Source organism: Lepus europaeus, chromosome 11 (genome assembly GCF_033115175.1).
Source record: "Lepus europaeus isolate LE1 chromosome 11, mLepTim1.pri, whole genome shotgun sequence".
Classification (NCBI taxonomy): domain Eukaryota; kingdom Metazoa; phylum Chordata; class Mammalia; order Lagomorpha; family Leporidae; genus Lepus; species Lepus europaeus.
Window position 1 is genome coordinate 24,464,501 of NC_084837.1, and position 13,936 is coordinate 24,478,436.

Genomic DNA, 13,936 nt, shown 5'->3' on the forward strand with positions numbered 1-13,936 from the left:
CAGAGGGTGCAGTGCAGGTGGGTTTGGGGAAGGGAAGGTGCTCCTCCGTCCACACCCCACACCTGGCTCCATAGACTGCTGGGGCCTAGACCTGTCCCGTCAGTTTCTAAATGTACCTTTTATTGGCCTGACACATCGCGATCCTACTACACAAGGCTATTCCCAGCAATAACCAAAAATAAATTTTGCTCTTATTTTTATATTTCCATCTTAAGTTTTCAAAGATTTAAAAAACTTTTAGCATCAAAATTGTACATATTTACAGAATACCAAGCAATATTTTGATACATAGATGAAGTCTATTGTATAATATTTAACTCAGGGTAAGTGTTATCTATCTTAAATAGATATCGTTTCTTTGTGATAAAACATTCAATATCCTTTCTTCTAGATTTTTGACATACAGTACCATGTTGTTTATCCATCCATGCATCCACCCAACCATCCATCCATCCACCCATCCCTCCACCCACCCATCCACCCATCCCTCCATCCATCCCTCCCTCCACCCATCCATCCCTCCCTCCATCCATCCATCCATCCATCCATCTATCCATCCATCCACCCATCCATGCATCCACCCAACCATCCATCCATCCACCCATCCCTCCACCCACCCATCCACCCACCCCTCCATCCATCCCTCCCTCCACCCATCCATCCCTCCATCCATCCATCTATCCATCCATCCACCCAACCATGCATCCACCCAACCATCCATCCATCCACCCATCCCTCCACCCACCCATCCACCCATCCCTCCATCCATCCCTCCCTCCACCCATCCATCCCTCCCTCCATCCATCCATCCACCCATCCATCTATCTATCCATCCATCCATCCATCCATCTATCCATCCATCCACCCATCCAACCATCCATCCATCCATCCACCCACAAGGGGCAGTACACTGAGGAAACCACTGGGAATCCAGGGACCAGGGAGGCATGACCCTGCCTCCAGACCACCACTGCCAAGACACAGCGCCATGTCTGCTTCCTTCTGAGTCTCTCTGGCAATTATACCTGGAATTAGGGGCCTTCCAGGGGGAATGATGAGCTCTCTAACCAGACAAAGCATCCCAAGCATGCATTAACTCAGTGCTTCTCAACATGCAAATCTCTTAGGATGCTTGCTGAGTGCAGATTCTGATTCGAGTCTGGATGCCCAAGAGTGCATTTCCAGGTCAGCTCCCGGGGGTGCTATTCTTGCTGACCCTAGGGCCATACTTTGAAGGGCAAGGTTTGATGAGATGTCAAGGGGACAATGAAGTCTGCATTTCCGTACACCAGGAAGAGTCTTCCTGCTTGAAATCAAGGGTAAACATATTACCTCCAAATTCACTTTCCTGGCTTCAGCCAAACAGCTTTGCCAAAGCACTGTAGCCTTTAATGCAGACTTTCCATATCTCTCCCCCCGCACATTCCCCTGCTCAAAACTGAGTTTCATCGAATTTCTTTCCTATTTCACAGCCATTCTTCAATGATCTCTCAAGAAAGGCAAAATGTGCTTTCAGCAGAGAATTAGACTGACTTCAGAGGAAGGAGAGGGGATCCAGGGCTCACTGCCTTCAGCCTGCTGGCTTGTGTTAGCAATCCATCATGGTCACGTTTACCGAGTGTCACAAACCTGCGGAGGCACCGCAATTAATTTTGATGGTTACAAGCCACGGGGTACCTAACAGCTTGTGAGTGATTAAGAATGAATGAGGAGGGGCCGGTGTTGTGACCTAGTGGGTTAAGCTGCCATCTGCAATGTCAGCATCCCACATGGGTGCCGGTTCGAGTCCCAGACGCTCTACTTCCAATCCTGGCTCCTGGCTTCAGCCTGGTCCAGCCCCGGTGGTTGCCACCATTTGAGAAATGAACCAGTGGACAAAATATATTCTCTTTCTCTCTCTCGCTCTTTCTTTCTCTCTCTCTCCTCCCCCCATCCCATGTCTGTCTCTGTGAATCTGCCTTTCAAATAAATAAATAAAGAAATACCAAATGACTAACCTTTCATTTCAAAGGTCCCAGGAAGAAATTAGGGACAAGGGACAAGCGTCAAATATATGTACATAACTTGTAGAGTTTAGCCATCAGAGACACTCATTTGTTTCTGGCAATGCCACTATTTAATTTTTCTGTATATTTAAGTGGTGCCTGTCCTCTGGTGCCACCTTGGCACAGCCTTAATGGCACTTCTGTAAAAAATAGGGATTCCTTTCCTTCTAAGACCCAGGAATCTTGGGGTATGATTTTTTTTTCTATAAGAGAAAAGAAATTGGCAATTGTCCCCACTATGTGATGCTGACACATGCTGTATTTTTTAGTACAACATCGCTTTATTATCCTTTCTGTTTCATAATGAATGTTACACGAGGTGTGTGCTGTGCATAGACTGTGGATTGGTCCACAATTTCTAGCCTAATTACAAAAGACTCTAGAAAGTGTTCTCAGGGCCATCCAGAGTGCCAACAAATCCACTCAACCTCAACTTCTTTGGGAAATACGCGAGCCCTCCAAAATGCTGACAGGTAGGCCTCGTTTTGGTAAAATAAATGCTGTTATTGTACCTGGTGCTTCCTTGGCGTGACCCTGGGACTATTCACTGTGTCTTTTTTTTTTTTTTTTTTTTGGACAGGCAGAGTGGATAGTGAGAGAGAGACAGAGAGAAAGGTCTTCCTTTGCCCTTGGTTCACCCTCCAATGGCCGCCGCGGCCGGTGCACCGCGCTGATCCAATGGCAGGAGCCAGGTGCTTATCCTGGTCTCCCATGGGGTGCAGGGCCCAAGGTCTTGGGCCATCCTCCACTGCATTCCCGGGCCACAGCAGAGAGCTGGCCTGGAAGAGGGGCAACCGGGACAGGATCGGTGCCCCGACTGGGACTAGAACCCGGTGTGCCAGAGGATTAGCCTAGTGAGCCGCGGCGCCAGCCTCACTGTGTCATATTTAATGGGGGACACGTAGATGACCGTCACAGGGATGGGAACAAATCCCATCGTGGGGGCACCATAACAAAGAGAGTTCTCAGGGGATACAAAGTCAGCTTCCGTTGATCACGCCGCCCCGAGCAGCACATAGGGCCCTCCCACCCTTTATCAGTCCAGAAGCTGGGTTTGGTGAGGGCACACCGGCCAGGAGGTGAATTGTGGAACGCAGCTCCAAGACTCGAACAGAGCGCGCATGTGATACAAACCAGAAAAGGCTGCATTTTAACCCCGGTGACTCATGCATCACAGCCTGTGGCTCCCAGGGGAGGGTGAGGAATGAGGATGACATCCGGCTCAGGCCAAGGCGACGGCAGCCAAGAGAAACACAGGCGTATCTTTTCCCCACAGAGCACAGGACAGCCAGAGCTTCACGCGTGACATTCGGTAGGCTCCAGTCAAAGGCTCAGGCTCAGCGAAGGAGGGTTGAGTGCTGCACTTTTTTTTTTCTGGTATAAATATTTAAACTTCTCTATAACAGTAAAGTCAGAACTTACTTTCCTGGAATGAAATTCTAAAACAAATTGACAGCCAAATACTCTGTGGAATTTCTAAACGCCAACAGGTTTGTTTCCATTGTAGAACACACAGAGGGTTTTCTTACCTCTCCCATTTTTCACTCGCATTACCACGTTCAAAATCTCTAGGGCCACTGTAGCCCTGGCCTCTGGTTCTTGGATAACAAGGAAGGCACTAAGAGCACACAGGACTATTCACCTAGTGTCTGGTTTGAAATCTGGCTGGCGGGAGGTGTCAGGAAAATGTTTTGCTATCCTTTGTTTCCTGACACTCTTTTACCTGGGCTTTTCAAATTTAGTTCCCTGTGGAGATACTATCTCTATTTTTGCTTCCTTATGACCAAGATCTTTAACAGCCTCAGAAGTGCCCAGGGCTGAAACCCAACAGGAGAAGGTCATTATCAAAGAGAACCGATGCTTTGTATGTGTGTGCAAGAGTCACCATCAATATCTGCGGAATTAGGAGGAGGACTTCCAGTGGACAACTGTTTTTGGTTGTCTGACATGTTTTCTCTCTTCTTAATGTAATAGCACCCCATTTTTGGGAGAGTAAATTCCCAATATCCTTGGGACTCCCAAAAAAGGAATGAGATGTGTGATGGAAGCCGGTTCAGAGTACAGTTCAGGGATTTTGCAGGCTGTATAAGAAAAAGTAATTTTCTCCTTCCTGGTGGATGTGAGTTGGGGAAGATCTTCTTGCATTACAAGGCAGTGTTTGGAGCTGCTGAGTGTATTAGGTAGAGGCTGAGAATGGGGCGAACTTAATAGAAGGTAGAGAAACGTCTGTCCCTCAATGTTATAAGAACAAATAGTTATCTGTTTTGCTTAAGATTATTTGGGTCTGGAATTGATGGTATTTTACTACCAAGTGTTCAAAATTGTTCATCTTTTTGTTATTTGCCACTTAAAAGTATCAGTGAGCAGTCTCAAGAAAGTCACCAGAACATGGAATATTTTTAATGGAAGTGGGATCCCCTGCTTTCATTTTTTGTAAATTTTTCTTCATTTCTTTCTCTCACCAAACTTTTTGTCAAGATGAAGATGCTAATGAGCATCATGATGAGTTGCTTTGAGTTCTGCTGCTTTTTTGAAGGGTCTGAACAAATCCCCTGGTGTGACACTAGTGAGATTGTCCAAAGAAGCCAGAGGAAAAACACAGGACACAGACGATATATCAATGAGAGATAAACAATTGAGAGTTGGAGTGTTTGCTTTCAATGGCAAACACTAGTAACTAAACTAGTAGCTAGTACTTATGGAATGTTTTCTGTATGAGAAGTACAGTCAGCCATCCATAACCCTGGTTTTGCACCCACAGATTCAACCAACTGCAGACCAGAAATACTTGAAAAGAAAATTACAGTTGCCCTGAACATGTACGGATTTCTATTTTCTTGTTATTGTTCCCCAGACGATGCAGTGAAACAACTTTCCATGACAGTGATGCTGTAAGTAATCCAGAGTTGATGAAAAGGACGCAAGAAGATGTGCACAGGGTATACGCAAATACCGCGGCACCATCTAAGACTTGAGCACCTGTTGACTTTGGTCTCCTGGGGGGTCCTGGGGCCAACCGTACTATGCAAAGTGCTTTACATAAACTAATTCATTTCTCCTTCAAAGTGGTTAGTCGTGCCTGGTTCAGTGGTCAATGGGTTCTGGGTGAAGGCAAGGGAATCGTGACTTACAGAGGCTGCTCATTACTGTGGTGTAAATACTCCCACCACAGCTGAAGTCAAGCAACCAACACTGAGGCAACACTGGCTCAAAAAACACTCATATGTTTCAAAGCCAGCTCTTGGAGCAGGTGAAACAGACCTCAGTATGCCAGTGAAGGAACCCAAATCCTAGAAACCACCCTCAAATCCAGCTCTGTGGACACCCACGGGTGTTCTTCTCCTGAGCTTCAGGTCTGCACCTCCCTATTCCTTTCTAATCATGACAAAGCAACATGCCAAATATGTTTTGCATTCAGATAAATTAAGCATCTTGAGAGTGCTAGACAACACCTAAATTTTCTGTTTTATATACTAAGAAGAAAATCTTGATTAAATATGACGTGTGCACTCCTCTCTTGAACAAGCAGTCTCCAAGCTCTGCTATGGAATGTTTTCGAGATAACCGTGCTTAGAGCGTGTCCGGGGACAGTAGCGAAATGGAAGAAAGGATTTAAAAGAACGGAGCATCAATCAAGGGTGGTCATCCAGCATGTTTTAGCCTCATACCCTGTGCTATTTCATGTGTTGCTGTGTTTCTGAATCTGACTATAAGACTTCCCTGGAGATTTCCTGAATTTGTGTCTGAGCTTTGAACCCATGATGTGCTGTTCTAACTATGGACTTAAAATCACTGAGAGTGTATGCATGTGTCAATGGCAAACGGTCCCATCCTACAGGAAATCAAGTAAACTACAAGTGGTGGAATTCTGCTCACACTCACTCTTTCCTCATTCATGTGGATTTCACTGTAAAGTCTTCTGTAGCTCACTAGTAAAGGGTTTTACATGGATTGTTCATTGTTTCATTCCAAGATCCAAAGCCGCACAAAGTAAACTTGAGGCCAATTGTACACATCAGATAATAGACATCTTTGCACAGCAGAGCTATCAGACATCACTAGATAACAGGGAGGAAAGCACTTTGGAAAATTCACAGCACTACACAAATGGGAGGAATTATCGTTGAGTAAAAAAAAAAATATCAGGGGTCAGCTCAATTTATTTTCAAACTATATTTTCATTGTTATTTTCAAAGCATAAATTAATTATGATTTACTTCCACATTATTTCATATTTTAACTATATTTTCAAGCTATAAATTTATTGTAATTTTCACCTTATTTTAATTTTAGACTATATTATTTTTAAACTATAATTTTATGTTCAAACTATATATGAGTAACAAATTATTTTCAAACTGTAACTATGTAGCAAGGAAAAAACTTCCTTGCTAAATACACATCACAAGAAATAATAATTAATGTGACCCTGGCAGTTACATCTTTTGTGTGAATTTTAGAAGCATTATTTTAATTTTTAGGAATTATGATCACTCCTGCATCCCCTACCAAAGGTATTAAGAAAAAAATAAGCCCCCATAGGAAATAAGACAGAACATCATGTGTGAATATATGCATAAATCCTTGAGTTTTACAAAACCTCATACCATTAAGAAATTATTAGTAATTTTATTTAGATAGGATAATGGTATTGAGATACAAAAGGGTCTTTCAAAAGTTCGTGGAGGGGCTGGCCTTGTGGTGTAGCAGGTAAAGTAACGCCAGAATTCCCACATGGGTGCTGGTTCAGGTCCATGCTGCTCTACTTCTTATCCAGCTCCCTACTAATGACCTAGGAAAAGCAACAGAAGATGGCCCAAGTGTCTGGACCCCTGTCACCCACGTGGGAGACCTGAGGAAGCTTCTGGCTCCTGGCTTTGGTCTGGCCCTGGCTGTTGCAGCCATCTGGGGAGTGAACCAGCAGGTAGAAGACCTCTCTCTAATTCTGACTTTCAAATAAATGAGTAAATATTTATGAAAAAAAAAAAACTTCACAGAAAACGCATACTATGAAAAAACCATTCACGGATTTCAACTTTTTCTGCATCAAAATGAGCTTATCTTTTAATCTCATTTTCCATGAGCTTTTGAAAGTACCTCATATTCTTAAAAGGCTTCTTACCCATTAGTGTCACATAATAAAATCTTTTAAAATAATCTACCTGAGATTTGATTCAAAATATTCAGGAAGGGAGACACAGGTTGGGGACACAGAGGCAGCGAGCCTGGCTATGTCTGCAGCCACAGGAAGCCTTGCTATTGTATGTGGAGGAATTCTCTACCTGTCTGAAGGTTTGCACGATACAGATGCAAGGAAAATCACCTTGCATCAACCTTGGAAGTATTTTAAAGCATTTCTAAGGACTGAACAGGAGACTACAGGGCCAATGCGTTGTGTAAAATACCCATTCTTGTTGGCCTCCCTGTCTTATTTTCATCCATCCAACGCCAGTCCATTCCTACACTGCTGGCTGAATTGTATTTCTAGAAATTAAGTTGGCTCATGGAATTCCCTTGTTCAAAATACTTCTTTGGAGTTTCTACCAACCTGAAAAATACAGTTCATGATTCTTTCTTTCCTGACCTCACAGCACCTGGGTCTTGTTCTGCTATAGTAATTTCCTATGTGGTATGATCTCTTCTGCTCCCACTTTTATCTCCTGCAAGACTGGGAGAGCCAAGAGGACGGAGACTGTCTCTTTAGCTCCCTGTCTGCAGTGGTTGGTACGTTGTCCTGAGTGGGGCAGACACTCACTCACATTTTGGTGAATGGGATGAACGTGAAAGATAAACAGACTGTAGACCAGTGTTTAGACCAGTGAAGCTACAACAGGTAAACAACAACAGTTTGTACTGAGAAGTTGTTTCTTTTCTGCTTTAACTCTTCTAAATAATGCATGAAACTTAATTATAATCAAAATTAAAGGTCAAACAATACTTATTCTAATGAAGGTATACCTGAATTGAAAAAAAAAGCAGGTAAGTAAAATGTGCACCATTTCTATCATTCTCCTAGATATGCACATCTAAAGCAAACCAAGTACAAGTTCAGCATCACTGATCCCAAAACCGGAATCTGAAAAACAAATCCAAAATGTTTGAATTCCAACACAAATGGAAAACTCGACAACTGGTCTCATGTGATGAGTCACAGTCAAAACACAGATGCACTAATAGAATAGTAGTATAAAGCTGCCTTCAGGGTATGTGTATAGGCAGGAGGAGAGACATAAATGAATTTTGTCTTTAAACATGGATCCCATCCTCAAAATGTATTATTATGTGCACACAAATATTCCACAATCCAAAGCAGTCTGAAATCCCAAGTGTTGAAGATAAGGAGACTCGGCTTGGATTAGGCACATATGAGTACAGCCCTCTACAGACTGTGTGTGTGTGTGTGTTTGATACAAGATTGGTTGCTTCCATGTAATAATAATAACCAAAAAAAAAAAAGCCCTACAGATTATTATCAAGCCCCTTCTGTCAGGTTCTATTTGCCTCTCAATCAGAAAACTTAATTGTAGCTTAGACAGCACCTTTCTTAGCTCCTCTAATAATGACTCTGTCCTTTGTTCTAGGTCCTGTCTAGTGCACTTGGGCCTCATTCCTTTGTAATCATAACCTCTACTCTACCTCCAATGGCTCTACTCCCAACCTGTGTGTACTGATGGTCCACTTCCCCACTTAATGCTGTATAATTGTTCAGACCTGGTAAATGGCACTCTTAGGATCATTGGTTACTATCCTCACTCTGTCTTTTATGACCTTGTCTAAATATGATCAGAGTCGGCAAACTTGGAAGGCTTCCATAGCCTTGGCAACTCATGACGAGAGCCTAGGGTGGTTACTGGCGCCATAAACTAGAGTGTCAATTTGTTGGGTCAACAACAGGAGTCACTGTGCACTTGCTCCTCATGTGGGATCTCTGTCCTTAATGTGCTGTACATTTTGATTTAATGCTATAACTAGTACTAAAACAGTATGTTTCACTTTGTGTTGCTATGTGGGTGCAAACTATTGAAATCTTAACTTAATGTATACTAAATTGATCTTCTTTATATAAAGAGAACTGAAAATGAATCTTGATGTGAATGGAAGGGGAGAGGGAGCGGGAGAGGGGAGGGTTGTGGGTGGGAGGGAAGTTATGGGAGGGGGAAGCCATTGTAATCCATAAGCTGTACATTGGAAATTTATATTCATTAAATAAAAGTTTAAAAATAATAATAATAATAATAATAACCAAAAAAAATCAAAACTTGAAAACTTTCCCACAGGCCACAGAAGAAAAAATAAATATGACTTCACAAAATTAACAAGTTGTTCAACAGTGAATACTATTAAGAGAATGAAAAGAGAACTCACAGAATGGGAGAAAATATTTGCAGATCATATTTCTGACCAGAGTCTAGTATCCAGAATAAATGAAGAACTCCTATGACTCAACAACAAAAAGATAAACAACCTAATTTGAAAAAGGTCTCAGAGCCTGATTAAAATTTTATTCAAAGAAGATACAGAAATGGCCAAGTTCAAGAAAGATGTTCCATGCTATCATCATTAAAGAAACGCAAATCCCAAGGAAATACTACCCCACACCCACCAGAATGGCTACAATAATAATTTGAAGAATGGAATATAGGGGTGGGCATTTGGTACAGTGGTTAAAGATCCTGGTTGGGACACCCACATTCAGACAGGGGTGCCTGGCTTCCAGTCCCAACTGCAGCTTCTGCTGACGCACACCCTGAAGGTAGCAGGTGATGGCTCCCGTTGTTGGGTCCTTGCCAGCCACTGGAGACACCCAGGTCTTAGTTGCCAGCTCCTGCCTTCAGTCTGGCCCAGTCCCAGATTTTTTTTTTTTGGGGGGGGGGGCATTTAAGGAATAAACCAGGAGATAGGAGATCTTTATATCTCTGCCTTTCAAATAAATAAAATATTTTAAAAAGGAGTCTGACACATGTTGGCCGGTGAGGATGGGGAGGAGTCGGAACCACGTGTTGCTGGTGGGGGTGTAAAATGCTACAACCACTCCGGGCAACAGTTGGAGTCCATTTGTAAGTAAGACCTAGAATTACCATGTGACCCAGCAATTTCTTTCGCAGGTGTTCCAAGAACAGGGAAGGACGTTTCTCACCCACAGCGAAGGCGCCGGCCCCCTCAGGCCGGCCTCATCACCAGGCCCTGTTCTGTTCCACCCTTGACCTTCTGCCTGATTCCAGGGGACTCACGCTACCTCCCAAGCTCCAGAATCAAAGTTCGACTTGAAGAGGCTGGCCACTGAGAAAAGCCTTTGGAAGATGCATTCCAAGTACTGTCCCTCTCCATGCGGCACTGGGGGCAGGCGGCAGGTGGAAACTCTGGAGCGTTCACCCAGAACAGCCAGCTCAGAGCTTGCCCTGGGCCACCGCATCCCCAGGGGATGTTTTCCTTGCTACTCACTGGACCAGCTGGCTGGGGATTTCCCTACTCAGTTCCCGGGAAATTAATATGCAATTCACACTGGCTGTACCTTTCCAAGGCCCCCTTCCTCAGTAGCCCTCTGTGCCTGCTTCAGCTTCACCTCAGGGAAGGTAAGGAAGCCAGGAGGTCAGACGGGGGTACTCATCCACAAATGACTCAGAGCTGCGTTTTCCTCTCTGGATTTCCCACCACCAGCCAGGGAGCTTTTGCCGAGAAAAAAAAAAAAAAAAAGTGTCACTGGGTAGGCATTCAGTGCCTGTTTTCTCCCAAGACAATCGCATTCCACTGTGGACTGCAATCTCCCAGAAGAAAGCCAGATTGGCTGTACAGACGGTATGTGCCCCTCCTTCCTGTTGCCCACAGTCCCTGCTGACGGCTGGATTTCCCCCATGCTAACCACTCATTCTTCACTCCACAAACGCCTGCTCCGGATCCACTCCGCGCCAGGTACTATGTAGGTGCTCAGAACTGGAACAGAAGACATGGACACGAGGACCCAGTCCGTGGGGTGAAAGGACACGGGTCCCAGCGTAACACTGATGAGGCTGTAAACCGAGACCAGCACTGGGGAGAAACACAGTCATCCTACGAGGACCTGCACAGAGGGAGCGCACGCGGGCTCAGGCGGCAGCAGCCCAGGAAGATGGACCTGAAGGTGGAGTCAACCAAAGGGGGGAATTCAGAAGAGTGAGATTCAGAAAGAGGAGCTCAGCAGCTTAGAGAAAGGGAGGGCGTGCCAAGGAGAGCACAACGCAGAAACAAGGATGAGAGTAGTAGACTGAGAGAGAGAGAGGGAGAGAGGGAGAGGGAGAGAGGGAGGGGGAGAGAGGGAGGGGGAAGGAGAGGGGGGGAGGGGGAGGGAGAGAGGGGGGTAGAAGGGGAGGGAAAATGGGAGGGGGAGGGGGAGGGAGAATAGGAGGGGGAGGGGGAAAGAGGGGGAGGGGGAGAGGGAGAGACGGGGAGAGAGAGGGGGAGGGAGAGAGCGGGAGGGGGAGGGAGGGGGAAGGAGAGGGGGAGGGGGAGGGAAGGGCGAAGAGAAGGTTATTAGGACTAATATGAACTTAGTCAAGGTTCACATTTTAAAAATCAACATGTAAAATGAATTATATTTCTATATGCTAGCAATGAACCATTCAAACATGACATTAGGAAAATCACTTCATTTACAATAACATCAGAAATGGGAAAAAAACCAAGGAATACATTTAACAAAAAAAGCATAAGATTTACATGTTGAAAACTACAAAATATGTTGAAAAAATTAAAGATCTAAATAAATGGAAAGTATCCTATGTTCATAAACTGGAATGTTTAATAACAAGATTCAACAGATTATTTTGCAGGTTATTTGCAGAAATAGACAAGATTATCCTAAAATCATGCTAAGATTCAGAGGACTAAAAATAGCTAAAATATTCTTAAAGATTAAAAATAAATAGCAGACACACTTTCCAATTTCCAAACTTACTACAAAACTGCAATAATAAAGACAGCATGCTAGTCACATGAGAGACACGTAGACCATGGGATAGCATGGAGAGTCTAGAAATAAATCTTTCTATATTAATTGATTTTTGACAAGGATGCTGAGACAACTAATGAGAAAGAATAATTTTTTCATTAATCGTACCAGAGCCACTGAATATACACATACAAAAGAATGAAGCCAGATCCATACCTCACCCCATGTACAAACATCAATTCAAATTATAGAACTGATACAGGTTTAGGAGTTAAACTATACAGTTCTGAGAAGGAAACACAGGAGTAAATATTCTTGACCTTGGATTAGGCAGTGACTTCTTAGATATAGCAAATTTGCAAGTGACAAAAGAAAAAAAATACAGATGAGACTTCATCAAAATGAAAAATTTGTGCTTTAAGGTACACCATCAGAAAAGTGAAAAAACTCGGAGGGTGGGAGAAAATATTCTCAAATTATGTATCAGATGGGGGGCTTATATCTAGAATATACAGAGTATTCTTACAATTCAATAATAAAGACAACCCAACCTAAAAAAGGCACAAAATCAACACATACAAAATATGAATTGAGATACAGATTTTGTACAAAAATTAACTCAAAATGAGTCATAGATCTAAATATAAAATCTTCCTCAACAATATAAAACTCCAGAAAATGTGGATGACCTTGGGTATGGTACTGACATTTTAGATACAACACCAAAGACAGGATCCAGCAAAAAAAAAAAAAAAAAAAAAAAAAAAAAAGTCAATGGTTAAGTTGCACTTCATCAAAATGAAAGCTTCTTTCCTGTCAAAAACACTCTAAAAGAGAATGAAAAAACATGCGTGGACTGTGAGACAATATTTGCAAAAGACCTGTCTGATAAAGGACTGCTGTCCAAAATACACAAGGAAGTCCTAAAACTCCGTAGTGAAATGTTAAGAATCCAACTTAAAAATGGCACAGGACCTGAGCAGGCACCTCACCAAAGAAGACATCCCAATGAGAAATGCGCATGTGAAAAAGCTGTTCAACATCATATGCCATTAGCAAGCTGCAAATCAAAACAACAATGAGCTACTACTGCACAACCATCAGAATGATCAAAATCTAATGCTGGCCAAGTTGTGAGGTTTGGGAACTCTCACTGCTAATGGGAATGCAAAATAGTATAACCCACTGTGGAAGGCAGTTCAGGTTTCTTAAAAAACTAAACATCCTCTTACATGATCCAGCAATCACACTCCTTGTGTTTACCCAGATGAACTGCAAACTTAAATCTACACAACACACACACATGTTTACAGCAGCTTTCGTCACAGTTGCCAAAAGTCAGAAGCAACCAAGATGTCCCTGAGTAGCTGAAATGTTACATGAACTGTGGTCCATCCTGACGATGGAATAGTGCTCATCTTGAAGGGAAATGGGCTATCAAGCCATGAAAGGAAGAAGCTTAAACACATAGATTGAAGTGAAAGAAGCCAACCTGGAAAAGTGACATACTGTATGACCCCAGGTCCATAACGTTGTAGCAAAGGCAGGATGATGGAGACAGTAGGAAGATCAGTGACTGGGAGGAGAAAGGGGCGGATAGAGGGCACACAGGTAATTTCTGATAATGTGAAACTAATCTGTCTGGAACTATGATGGTAGATAAGCATCATTATGCACCTTTCAAAACCTACAGAATCTACAACACCAAGAGTGAACCCTTTTGTGGACCATGGACTCCGAGTGATACATGTCAATGTTGAGTTCATTGATCATTACACATTTGCTAATCTGATAGGGGATGTTAACACCAAGGGAAGTTGGGGGGGGGGAGGCAGAGGTATTTTGGAAATCTTTACTTTCATTCAATTTTTCTGTGAACTTAAAAACTGCTCCGACTCATAGTGTATTTTAAGGAAAACCCACCAAACCATATGTGAAATTTCATTATCTGTGTCGCTCCACCGTG